The sequence below is a fragment of the Triticum aestivum genome, chromosome 5B (genome assembly GCF_018294505.1).
Source record: "Triticum aestivum cultivar Chinese Spring chromosome 5B, IWGSC CS RefSeq v2.1, whole genome shotgun sequence".
Taxonomy (NCBI): Eukaryota; Viridiplantae; Streptophyta; class Magnoliopsida; order Poales; family Poaceae; genus Triticum; species Triticum aestivum.
This window is the reverse complement of record NC_057807.1, coordinates 295,303,796-295,317,208: the sequence shown is the minus strand read 5'-3', so window position 1 is coordinate 295,317,208 and position 13,413 is coordinate 295,303,796.

Sequence of the window (13,413 nt, the reverse complement as noted above, 5' to 3'; positions counted from 1 at the left end):
TGTCATAGTGTGCATACGCCTGCTCCATGATAATGCCGGCATGCACCGGCGGCTGCTCCGACGCGGTGTCATCGTCGGACCTCGTCTCCATTGTAGGGTCATCATCGAAGATCTTGGAGGAGCTGGCCGGCAAGCCGGCCTCGAACTGCCTAGCATGGTAGCTCTGCCAGGTAGCCGCAAGGGCAGTGATCTCGTGCTTCATCTCCGTCGACAGACTCTCCCACATAGTGTTCCCACTCGCGGTCATGGTGGATGTGGTGCAAGGGAGAAGGGTGTGGAGCGGATGTGTTGTGGTGTGGAGTTTAGCCGGGTGTGGTCGCCTTTAAATAGCAGATTCTGGTGAGGCCAAGAGTCTAGGTGCGTTAATGCGCAGCGTCGAAGTTGGTTCCTTGACTGGCAAGCTTGCTTAATGAGGACATATGGACGGACGAGTATTGAACGGACGTGGTAGATATTCGTCCCGTCCCATATAGCAAACGTCACTCCGGCATTGAATAGGCACGGACACCGGGACACGGCGCGGGCGACACTCTTGGCTGGTGTGCCGCTTAAATGCTAGCGCCACTGAGAGATCGCGTCCGCTCTAGACCGACGCCAATGCGGAGCGGCCGCTCTACAGTGGCATGAATGCGGCCAGTTGGCACCGAGCGAGAACGCATGCGGGCGCATGGGAAGGGTTTTTGGTGGGACAGGGTAGTCAGGAGTGCGCGTGGCAGCCTCACTTTGTCTCTGGTTTGCGAAAAAATGCGTCTGAACTACCAAGCGGATCGATACAGAACCGTGTCAGATGGTTTCCGGGATCCAGACAACTCAGTCCGCACGGATGCAGATGGTTGGAAGGTTGATATTGAAGATGCACTTATTATCTCAAACTGCGCCCAACTTGGCCACCTAAGAATGTGGTTAAAGCCCCCCTTAAAGAAAACAGGAATGTGGCTAACAAATCTATGTGGCAAACTTGGGTAAACATTACACCACTGTTCAAAAAACAATAATTTTCTAATCTAACCCTGAACACTTTGTTTTTCTAAATAACACCTAAATAACAAAGTGTTTAGGGTTAGATTAGAAAATTATTGTTTTTCTAAAATGAATGCAAAAATATTTGCGCAATTCATTAACTAAGGATAAGGAGAGAATATAGTGTGTTACAACATCTCATATTACAAAAAATTCATTACTCTCTTTTGGTGTCCTGGACTAGGGGGTACTTACCATGTTGGCTCCTGGCCAGGTGGGCTAAGCCGAGGACCCCCTTTGTCAGTTCTGTCATGGCCACCTCAGGAAACCCTTGACGCATAAAATGGATATTTAACAAGAGTTGGCCTACAAGACTAGGACTCTTCTCCACCGACGTAGCCGACGAGGACTCCTGTTATCCTAGGCCTCCGGTGCATTATATAAAGATCATTGAATTTTTACACAACAATCTTGTGGTAGACACATGTACTATGTACTATACCCCAATACAATAAACACAAGCGGAACATAGGGTAATATCTATTCGAGAGAGCCTGGACCTTGGTAAAATCATGTGTCCTTCTAACCATCGTTCCAACACGCCTAGTTTAGGATCCCTGCCCCAAGATCTGCCGGAATTGACTCTGACACTCTCCCAACATAGTTATTTTCATTTTTTTCGCACCCCTAGTTCCCCGAAGCATCACTTTGTTCTTGATGTTGGCAAGCAAGATCGTCGGAGGAGCAGACTTGCGTTAGAAAATTCAGTTGTTGCCCTTGTTCCAAATCGACTACTAGATGACCATGGTGAGGAATGCCATAGCCAGACATGTTGACCCACCACTCATTGGTGTAGTGCTTCAAATGTCAAGTGGGGGTGTCAATACCCCAAGTTGTAGCCAATCCTTGATCATATCACGTAGCCTAAGCATGAGCTGGCAATTGAATGAGAGGTGATCCACGATCGTTGTTCCCGCTTGCACAGAGGAAAATTTTCACAATTTGGCCACCCTCTCTTGACTAATCTATCTGTCGTCCAGATCCTATTTTGAATAGCTAGCCCAGCCAAGAAATTGAATTTTGGTGGAGCTCAAGCTTTTCAAACCGTATGCTTTGTGGGAGAGCGGATTGCACACAAGAATTGAGCCTCGTGAGCAGACCCTGCTGAGTAGTGGCCACTAGCGACGTGTTTCCACAATGTCGTCATCAGTGTTTGCCTCAAGGTGGAAGCCACAAATGCATGGACTTGACCAGAGCGGTGCGGTCTTTGGCGGTGATGTTTTTACGTCCCAAGTAACTAAAACAAAGAACACACGTAATAATTTGTAACACATCTAGGTTAGTTTAGAAAACTACTATAAGAACCAAATTGTCGGGGGGATAGACCCCAGGCAGGCCACGGAACCCGATCCTTTCAAAAACATCGGGGCCGGCAACGCCCCTCAATCTAGCTCACCCTGGCCAGCTTCCTAGCGCAACCCAGCCAGGTGCCGTGTCCCGGCCAGTCGGCAAGCGCATGCCGGCTGGTCCCAAGAAAATAATCACCAGAGACAAATAAGCATGGACACAGTACGGCCCTCAACCCGGCCATGGGTCAGCGCCCGTCCCCTCCAGGCGTACGACAAGACAAGTCCCCACGAGGGGATAAGCACGACAACAGTGGTCTACCTACCTCGCTGACCATTGTAAACCCGGAGGGCCAGCCTATAAGACCCCCCGGTGCTCCCCCATGCAAAGGGGCGATCGATCATCAGTTGAACACACCCATGCACGGAGAGAGAACTGCCTATACACTATCCAGTCTTCCTCCTCCTCACAACAGCTCAAGGAGCAAGCTTGTAGCCACTTCATACAAACCACACTCCGCAGGAGTAGGGCTGTTATCTCTCCATAGATCCCCAAAGCTGGGTACGTCTTGTGTCCTTCGCTCGCTCGTACCAACCTCGCCTCTGGAGCCCACCGGTGCCCTCGAGCCTGTCCCTCTCTTTAGCCATCCCTTGGTATCTACCGTGAGATCACCACGCCAGTTGGCGCCCACCATAGGGCAGCTCGAGGTGCTAGCCATAGACACGTTCCAGACGGGGCCCTTCACTGACTTCGGCAAAGTCAGCATGCACGGCTTGGTCCCCATGCCCGGCGTGATGCCGGCCAACTTTGCAGGCTCATCCATCGTCCCCTTCAGCGTGCTGCACACTCCCACTGCGCTCGCCCCTGACTAGTACCCCATCAATGTGCTCAATGTCACTGACTCGCCCGTCCCCCTCGACTGCGACGTCTCTGACGATGTGGCGGACCTCTGTGTCCATGTGGAGGTGCTTGCCATCGACTCCGGCTCCACTTCATATAGCGTCGCGAAGAAGGCCGCCGCTGCCAAGGCCGCAGCAGAGCGCGCCAGCACGGCTGACCTGCTCTGCACCGCGATGCAGAACCTCAATGTCCATATCACCACCGACGTCAACGCCACCCAGGTCTAGGCTTAGCTTGATGAGGTGCGCAAGTGCTTGCTGGACGAGGCCATGATGCTTGCTGCCACGCAGCGCCGGCTGGAGTCCGTTCAGTGGGAGCGCGATGCCGCGTACGGTTTCATGCCGCCGGCGGCTGAGCCCAGCCGGGTTGCCAAGGTGCGGTCTCGTGGCGCCGCCATCGGCCATGCTCTGGACACAGTCCCGCCAGTCTACGACACCCCCGTCAAGAACATGCACGCCGCGAAGGCGGCCGCTAAAGGCCTGGAGCAGCTGAAGGGCGAGGAGTTGCACGAGCGCTTGCGGCGCATGTGCGAGCTGCTCGGCGCCATGAACACGTAGCAGGATTGTCTCGACCATCCCACGGCGTCAGTCTCGCGCCACACCAAGTATCTCCAGCAGGGGAACACGACGTCTTCTCCGCCGCCTAGCGAAGCTCATTCTGGCCGGACCCAAACCCAGCGCGACCGCGCCCTGACGGCTGGAGACGACCTGGGCAACAAGCCGACTCCAGAGGACTGGCGTCGGCAAGACCCTCCCCTGCAATCTGGCCGGCGTGGCTGTCCGTCTTCAGCCAACCCGACACCATGCGGCCCAGCGCAAGCCGGATGGGCCCGTGAGACATCGACAACAATGACGCTCGCCACCGCATCGAGCAACTCGCCCTCTCCCTCGAGTTGGAGGAGGACAATGCGGTTGGTCTGGCTTGCTTCGGCCCGCGCATCCGGGATGAGCCCTTTCCCAAGGGGTTCATGCTTCCCCGAGACACCCCCAAGTACAACAGGACCGTCAAGCCAGAAGACTGGATTATCGACTACACCACCGCCATCGGCATCGCAGGCGGCAACCGGTGTCTGGCCGTGTGCTACACCCCGCTCATGCTCCTGGGCTCATCCCAGACATGGCTGAATAGCCTGCCGGCCGGCAGCATCAACGCTTGGCTCGACTTCGAGCAGGCCTTCACGCACAACTTCACCGGCACCTACAAGCGACCCGATCGTCCTAGTCAGCTCGCCACGTGTGTGCAGGGGTCGAACAAGACTGGCCGCGAGTACCTCGCATGTTGGACCGAGCTTTGGAATAGCCGCGAGGGGGTCCATGAGGTTCAGGCCATCCAGTACTTTGTGAGCGGCTGCCGGGATGGCACCCTCCTCAAACACAAGCTCCAACGCTCCGAGCTGACCACCATGGCTGCACTCATGGTCATGGCAGACAAGTACGCCAATGCCGGCTCCTCCATGAAGATCCAAGTCGTGCTGGACGAGGCTGGCAAGGCAATGCCGGCACCGCCCTCCAAGACAGCTGGCGAGAGAAGCCGCCAGCAGAACAACCAATAGAACAACAAATGCAAGGCCGACCAGCCAGCTCCCCGCTACTATAACCGCCTCATCGTTGCAGCTGACCAGGCACCCGAGGCCGAGCCGGCCGGCAAGCGCCCGCAAACCGGCAAGATCGCATGGCAGCCTGCCATGAGCTTCCAGGAGATGCTAGATGCCCCCTGCAAGCACCATAGCGGTGCAAGACCGTCCACGCACACACTTCGGCAGTGCACCATCACCAAGCGCATCATGAGGGGCGACATCCCGCCGCCTCCAGCTCCGGCTCTGGGTACGGGGGAGCCGCCTCCGCCTCCACCACCGCCTCCGGCGACCGGCACCATGCGCGACGAAGTCTTCCCCGACCAGAATGCGAGCTACGTTGTCTTCACCAGCCTTGGTGACGACAAGTGTAGCAGGCGCGTGCTCTGGCAGGAGGTGAACACCGTCATCCCGGCCGTGCTAGAATACATGCACTAGTCGAAACGCCCGATCAGCTGGACCCGGGAGGACCACCCGATCGTCATGCCCAACCCGGGTGGCTACGCCCTCGTTCTCGACCTCACCATAGTCACTACCAAGTGCACATGCAAGTTTTCACTAATCCTCATCGCTGGCGGCAGCAACATCAACAACCTCTACCGCGACACCATGCCCAAGCTCAGCATTGATGCCAAGCATCTGGAGCCAACCCAGACGGTGTTCCACGACATCATGTCGGGCCTCTCCTGCTCCCCCGTCGGCCGGATCCGGCTTGACATCCTGTTCAACACGAGCGACCATTTCCGGCGCGAGCCTATCTGGTTTGAGGTGGTGGACATGTCCAGCTTTTACCACGCGCTGCTAGGCTGACCTGCGCTAGCAAATCTCATGGCGGTTCCCCTCTATGCCTACTTGAAGATGAAGAGGACGGGCCGCAAGGGCATCATCACCATTGCCGATGACTACAGAAAGTCCCTAGAGTGGGCTCGCATCGGCGCCAAGCTGGAGTAGCTGGTCATAGACGAGGAGCAGCGCCAGTTCGATCGGATCGTCGCCTTGGCTGGTGAGAAGTCAGTCGTGCCGGCTCCAGCTAAGGAGTCAGCTTGCGAGGCCTCATTCCTGCCCTCCAAGGACACTAAGAAGATCCCGCTCAACCCGGAAGACCCTAGCTGCAGCAAGTACGTTGCTCTGGGCACCCACCTCAGCAGCAAATAGGAAGGCGAGCTCGTCGACTTCCTCCATGAGAATCGGGATATCATTGCATGGTCCCCAAAGGACATGCCAGGAGTTCCAAGGGAGTACGCCGAGCACAAACTACATATCCGCAAGGACACCAAGCCTGTCCGTCAACCTTACGTCGCTTTTCGGAAGAGAAGAACCATCGGTGAAGAAGTCGCCCGGTTGCTCGCAGCCGACTTCATCATGGAAGTGTTTCACCTCGAGTGGCTAGCCAACCCGGTCCTCGTCCCGAAGAAAAACAACACATGGCACATGTGCATAGACTACACCAGCCTGAACAAGGCCTACCCCAAGGATCCTTTCGCGCTCCCGCGGATAGATCAACTGATCGACTCCACGACCGGCTGCGAGCTCCTGTCCTTCCTGGATGCGTACTCTGGCTATCATCAGATCAAGATGGACCGAAATGACGCCCTGAAGACATCCTTCATCACACCCTCTGGGCGTACTGCTACATCACCATGTCGTTCGGCTTGAAGAATGCTAGTGCCACCTTCCAGCGTTGCATGCAGAAATGCTTGCTGAAGCAGCTCGGCCGCAACATTCATGTCAACATCGACGACATCATGGTGAAGACCAAGCATCACCTCATGCTCCTTGACGACCCGAAGGAAACTTTCGCCAATCTGTGCCAGTACCAAATCAAGCTCAACCCAGACAAGTGTGTGTTCGGTGTGCCGACCGGACAGCTACTCGGCTTCCTCGTCTCAGAGCGCAGCATTGAAGCAAACCCGAAGAAGATCAAGGCCATCGAGCGCATGCACGGGCCAACCCAGTTGCAGGATGTCCAGAAATCCACCTGCTGCTTGGCCTCACTCAGCCCGTTTCTCAGCCGGCTGGGTGAGAAGGCCTTGCCCCTGTATCAGCTGATGAAGAAGACATCGTTCGAGTGGAAGGACCAAGCGGATGAAGCGTTCTAGGATATCAAGCGCATGCTCTCCACCACACCGGTCCTAGCCGCGCTGGCAGACAAGGAGGTGATGTTGCTATACATTGTCGCCACCTCGCGGTCGGTCAACATGGTGTTGGTGGTAGAGCATCCATAAGAAGGCAAGATCCAGTCAGTCCAGTGCCCGGTTTACTACCTGAGCGAGGTGCTTTCCGCCTCCAAGCAGAATTACCCGCACTACCAGAAGATGTGTTACGGCATGTATCTTACCGCCAAGAAGCTGAAGTAGCACTTCCAAGAGCATGTTATCACCATGGTCTGTACGGCCCCCATCGACGAGATCATGGGCTGTCAGGATGCCACCGGCCGGGTTGCCAAGTGGGCCATCTAGCTTGCCAACCACACCATCCTCTACGAGCCCCGCACCACCATCAAGTCCCAGGCGCTGGCCAATTTCCTCGTCGACTAGACTAAGACCCAGTACCTGCTATCGCCGCCCGACTCAATGCACTAGCGCATTGACTTTGACGGCTCCAAGGTATGATCCGGCCTGGGAGCCGGCATCCTGTTGTCTTCCCCAAAGGGTGATCAGCTGCGGTACGCACTCCAGATCCACTTCGCCGCCTCCAACAATTTTGCCGAGCATGAAGCCCTTGTGCACGTCCTCCGTCTTGCCAAGGAACTCGGCATCCGACGCATCCTCTACTACGGTGACTTGGATCTGGTGGTGCAGCAATCCACCATCGAGTGGGACGCCCGGGATGCCAACATGGCCAGTTACCGTTTCTTGGTTCAATAGCTCTCCGACAATTTTGACGACTGTGAATTCCTCCACGTGCCATGCACGGAGAACGAGGCCACCGACACGCTGGCCAAGATCGGCTCCTCTCAGCAAGCTATTCGCCGACGTCTCACTCGAGCACTTGCGCAAGCCTTCCATCAAGTCGTCTCCGGATTCTAAGTCCATCTTCATTCCGGACGACCCCACAGCTCCCCTACCCAACCCGGCCCCGAGAGCTGCTGATCCTGGACCGGGGGCTGCCGCCTCCAATTTGATCCTGGTGACTGATGTCTCTGACCCGGGGACTACTGATCCTGGCCCGGGGACTTCTAATCTTGGCCCGGGGGCTGCCATCCCCAACTCGGCGATCGCTGACTCCAACCCAGGGGCGGCCAGCTCCGGCTTGGGGGCTGTCACCCCGGATCCCGCCCTGGTGGCCGTCTTCACTATGGCAATGGCTCCGTCATGGGCCCAACAAATCCTAGCTTTCCTTGAGAACAGAGCACTCCCCATGGACGAGATCGTGGCCCGGCAAGTGCAACGCCGGGCGTCCGCCTACAGCATCATCAACAATGAGCTCGTCAAGCGCAACACGACAGGCATGTTCCAGTGCTGCCCTGAGCAAGACAAGGGCATAGAGATCCTCCTCGACATACACTAGGCGAGTGCAGGCACCACGCCGCCTCCAGGTCCCTGGTGGCCAAGGCTTTCCGCCATGGTTTTTACTGGCCCACGACCCTCAAAGATGCTGAGTCACTGATAACCCACAAGTATAGGGGATCAGTTGTAGCCTTTCTCGATAAATAAGCGTGTCGAACCCAAAGGAGCTAAAGGTAGAACAAATATTCCCTCAAGTTCTATCGACCACTGATACAACTCTACGCACGCTTAACATTCGCTTTACCTAGAACAAGTATGAAACTAGAAGTACTTTGTAGGTGTGGTAAGATAGGTTTGCAAAATAATAAAGAGAACATAAATAAAAATTGGGGGCTGTTTAGATAAAGAAACAACTAAGTTTGTAAAACAAGTGTGGAAAAGTGGTGGTAGGAGTTGCGGAATTGTCCCTAAGCAATTGACTACGTTACTAGACCGATAGCAAGTTTTATGTGGGAGAGGCCACTGCTAGCATGTCATCCCTTACTTGGAATTCTATGCACTTATGATTGGAACTATTAGCAAGCATCCGCAACTACTAACGTTCATTAAGGTAAAACCCAACCATAGAATTAAGATATATTTGTCCCCCTTCAATCCCGTACGCATCAATTTCTATGCTAGGCTGAAGCTGCTATCATCCTTGCCCTCTAATACATAGTCCTATCAACATACAACTAACCCTACGGTGTGACCCACGCGCGTGCTCATATGAGGGACACCAAAGGACGTCAACATAACCACAAGCAAATTAAACCAATCATAGCAATTCACCAATCATCGATAGGACAACAAAAATCTACTCAAGCATCATAGGATGGCAACACATCATTGGATAATAATATGAAGCATAAAGCACCATGTTCAGGTAGAGGTACAACAGGTTATGGGACAGTGGACCACTAAATATAGATGGAGGAAGGTGATGAAGATGTTGGGGACGATGACAGAGGTGTTGGTGTAGATCGTCGTCACACGATGATTGCCCCGGCGGCGTTCTGGCGCCACCGGGAGTGAGGGGGGGAGAGCCCCCTCCTTCTTCTTATTCCTTGACCTCCCCCCTAGATGGGAGGAGGGTTTCCCCTCTGTTCCATGGCCTCCATGGAGGCGTAGGGATGGGAGCCCCTCCTAGATTGGATCTCTCTCTGTTTCCCTTTGTTTCTGTGTTCCCAGATTCTGGCCTTTCACCGATTCTTAAATTCCCGAAGATCCGTAACTCCGATTGGGCTAAAATTTTAACACGAATTTTATCCGAATATTATCTTTCTTGCAGCGAAAGAAGGGCACCAACCGCCTTACGGGGTGGCCACAAGCCTCCCAAGCGCGCCTAGGGTATGGGCACGCCCCTAGGGCTTGTGGGCCCCTTGGGCATTGTCTCGCGTTGATTCCAATTCCCCAAAATCACATATATTCCAAAAAAAATCTCCATAAGTTTTATCGTGTTTGGAATTCGTTTGGTATGCATATTCTGCGAAACAAAAAACATGCAACAAACAGGAACTGGCACTAGGCACTGGATCAATATATTAGTCCTGAAAATAGTATAAAAAGTTGCCACAAGTATATGAAAGTTGTAGAATATTGGCATCAAATAGTCAAAAATTATAGATACGACAGAGACGTATCAGTCGCTTGTCCTCAATTGTGAGGGTTGCCAAAGTTTTTGCAAGCGCAGTCACCAACCAGTTTCGGCCCTCCAAACCATCCCGATCACCTGGCCCTTTGCGGTCTGGGGCCTGGACATGGTGGGGCCCTTCAAAACCGCTCGAGGCGGCATGACGCACTTGCTGGTGGCAGTCGACAAGTTCACCAAGTGGATCAAGGCATGACCGATCAAGAGGCTGGATGGGCAGATGGCCATCCAGTTCGGCCATCCAGTTCGTCAAAGACATTGTAGTCCGCTACAACGTCCTGCACAACATCATCACGGACAACGGCACCAACTTTGCCAAGGGCGCATTGGCGAAATACTGCTCCGTCTCCGGCATCCGGCTTGACTTGGCCTCCGTCGCTCACCCTCAGTCCAATGGCCAAGTCGAGCGGGCCAACTGCCTGATCCTGTCTGGCATCATGCTGCGACTCGTCGAGCCCCTCGTCCACTCACCCGACAGCTGGCTTGATGAGCTGCCGGCAGTCCTCTGGAGTCTCTAAACAATGCCAAACCAGTTGACTAGGTTCACCCCATTGTTCCCCATCTATGGAGCAGAAGCCATCATCCCGACCGACAATGATTTTGACTCACCATGGGTCACAATGTGCACAGAAGCACAAGCCAAAGAAGCCCATGAAGACGATGTCGAACTTCTCGGAGAAGCACACCTATTGTCCCTCAGTCGATCGACCATCTACCAGCAAAGCCTGAGGCACTACCACATCAAGAAGATCAAGCCCTTTGCATTCCGCGAGGGCGACCTTGTAGTCCGGATCGTCTAGCAACAAGCCAGCCAGCACATGTTGGCCTCCCCATGGGAGGGCCCCTTCATCGTCAGCAAAGCCATGTGTGACCGCAACGCCTACTACCTCATCGACGCACACAAGCCGAACAAACACAAGAGAGACACCACCGGTGAAGAAACCAGCCGGCATTCGAATGCAGAACTCCTCCGGCCGTTTTACAATTAGCCGTATACATGTATGTATCGCTACCTTTTGAAGTTCAATGAAAGACTACATGACCCCCGAACATCACTCTGGGGCTACCTTTCCCTATCAATTATTATGTCCCGCACATCCTTGTGATTTTTTAGACCGCCACCCCCGGGTCGGCTCGTTTGGCTCGGGGGCTAGCCAGCTCGACCGCACCCGTCGTCCCCCTTGGTACATTCCGGCGTGTCCAAGTCACCAAGGCCCTCCCTTTCGCCCTAAGCCACAGTCCGGCTTCGGCTATTCAGTCGGCAAGAACCACGGGCTGAAGCGCTGGCACGCTGAAATCCGCTAAGATGGATCAACCAGATCGTTCCATCCGGATTCACTGCACTAAGTTGCCGCATGACCGCCTGCGTGCCAGCCGGCTTTGCCGTCTGCCGCCAGCCGGCCCAGTGGGTGTTCCGCTCGCGCTCAATGTTTGAAAAGCCTAAGTACTGATCACTCCTTCCCAAGGCGCTCAACGTTGGAACTGGTCTACCAAATCATTGTCTTCACCAAGCCTACTGGTTCTATTTCCTCAACCCTTTCATTTCCTCATTCATGTGTTCATGAACCTGATCATTACTATTTGAAGACTTTGACTGAAGACTTTCTCTATTTCCTCAATCCAATTTGTTCAGTCACATTGTCTTCAGCCTGCCCATCCTATGTTTATGCTACTTATGCTCTGTGTTTGTTTTTTATTTCATCATGATGACTATGCTGCTACTCTGTTATGCTTACACTTGAGTACTTATTCCACTGCTAGTTATTCGTGACGTAGGAATTTCCTCACCCTGAAATTCATCAGTGACGAATTTGTAAAAATTGCCTATTCACCCCCCTCTAGTCGACTTAACGCACTTTCATTTGGTATTAGAGCAAGGTACCCCCTTGTTCTGTGTGATTTTGGTTTAACCACCTGGAGTTCTAGTTATGTCGACTGTAGGAATGAAGAAAGTGACATGCCCCATCTTTGACAGTCATGAGTATCCTAAGTGGAAGGCCATGATGAATAAGTGACTCATGGCGATGAACAACAAACTGTGGATCATCACTGAGATTGGTCTTACTGATCTATGCAAGATGGCGGAGGCTAATGATATTCACAAGTACACTCTACTCAACCTCACGGCAAAGGATATCATCTGCTCCTGTTTGTCCTAAAATTAGTTCAGGAACATCATGCATCTCAACCATGCGAAGCTTATCTGGGACCGACTCTGTGAGGTCTATGGAGGCCATCGTACTCGTCATGATCCTTGGTTTGAGGATTTCAAGGAATCTCTCAAGGAGATGACTTTCGCCCCACAATCATCATCCACTTCACCATGCCTTATGGCAAAGGGTGCCAAGGTAACCGAATGCTACCTTTCCGAATCTAGTGATGATGAATTGGGTGATGAATTTGGACCCAGCTACACTAAACTTTCTTTCCTTGCCACTAAACAACAAAGAGCTCTTGAAAAAGTTCCAAACATGCTTGATGAAAGCGATGACGATATGTTGGGTGAGGAATTGAATCGAACTAAGGCTTTGACTGATAGTCTTCAGAAACTTCAGTCTAAGTTTGACAACCTTCAAAATCATCATAACACTCTCTTAACTGATCATGAGAAGCTTTCTTATGAATTTCTTCGTAGAAACCAAGATCTTGAGAAGTTAAGAGTGAGTTATGAAGATCTTCAGAAGGAAAACGATTCATTGCTTGCTCAACAGATCAGTTCCGCTCACGAAGAATTTATTCCACCATGTCTGAAATACATCGAGCGTGGATCTGCTAATTCTTCACCTGAATGTTCAAATGCTTCTATTACTTCAAATTCTTCAACTGTCTCTGTGGTCACAAATTCCTCATCTGAGGATACCACAAGTATCACTGACGATAATGCAGGGTTGAAGGAATTGTATGTGACAGGCATATACAAAAGCCTCAAAGGGCATCAGACTCTTTGTGATGTCCTCAATAAGCAGATCTTGAACAGGAACCCTAGGAAAGAGGGTATTGTCTTTGAGAGGAACCTCAATGCTGATGGGACTTACTAGAAACCTAAGCAGTAGCCCACCTCACGGGTTGTTGTGGCAGGACCTTCCATAGATCCATGCACATTATCTGGCTTTACTTGTGAATCTTCATATTCCTCTGATGAGTCATCTGACTCCAACTATAAGCTGTTCAAGAATCAGAATGGTGAAGTATTTGCTCAATATGTTGGAACTAACTGCAGGAACGGTCCCCCTATGAAGAAAATTTGGGTTCCCAAAAGGTGCCTAGAAAATCTTCAGGTGAATGTCATCATGACACCACCTATGAAGAATAGGAACCTCAGATCAAACTCTTCATATGGATCAAAATCTTCATATGGATCCAAGTCCTCATATTGATCAAATTCCTCACGTGGATCAAAATCCTCATATAAACATCATCGTGCTAACACTTCTGTTTCGCAGGGAAAGTCTAAAGGCTATGAATATGTGCATTATTCTTCAAATCATTATGTT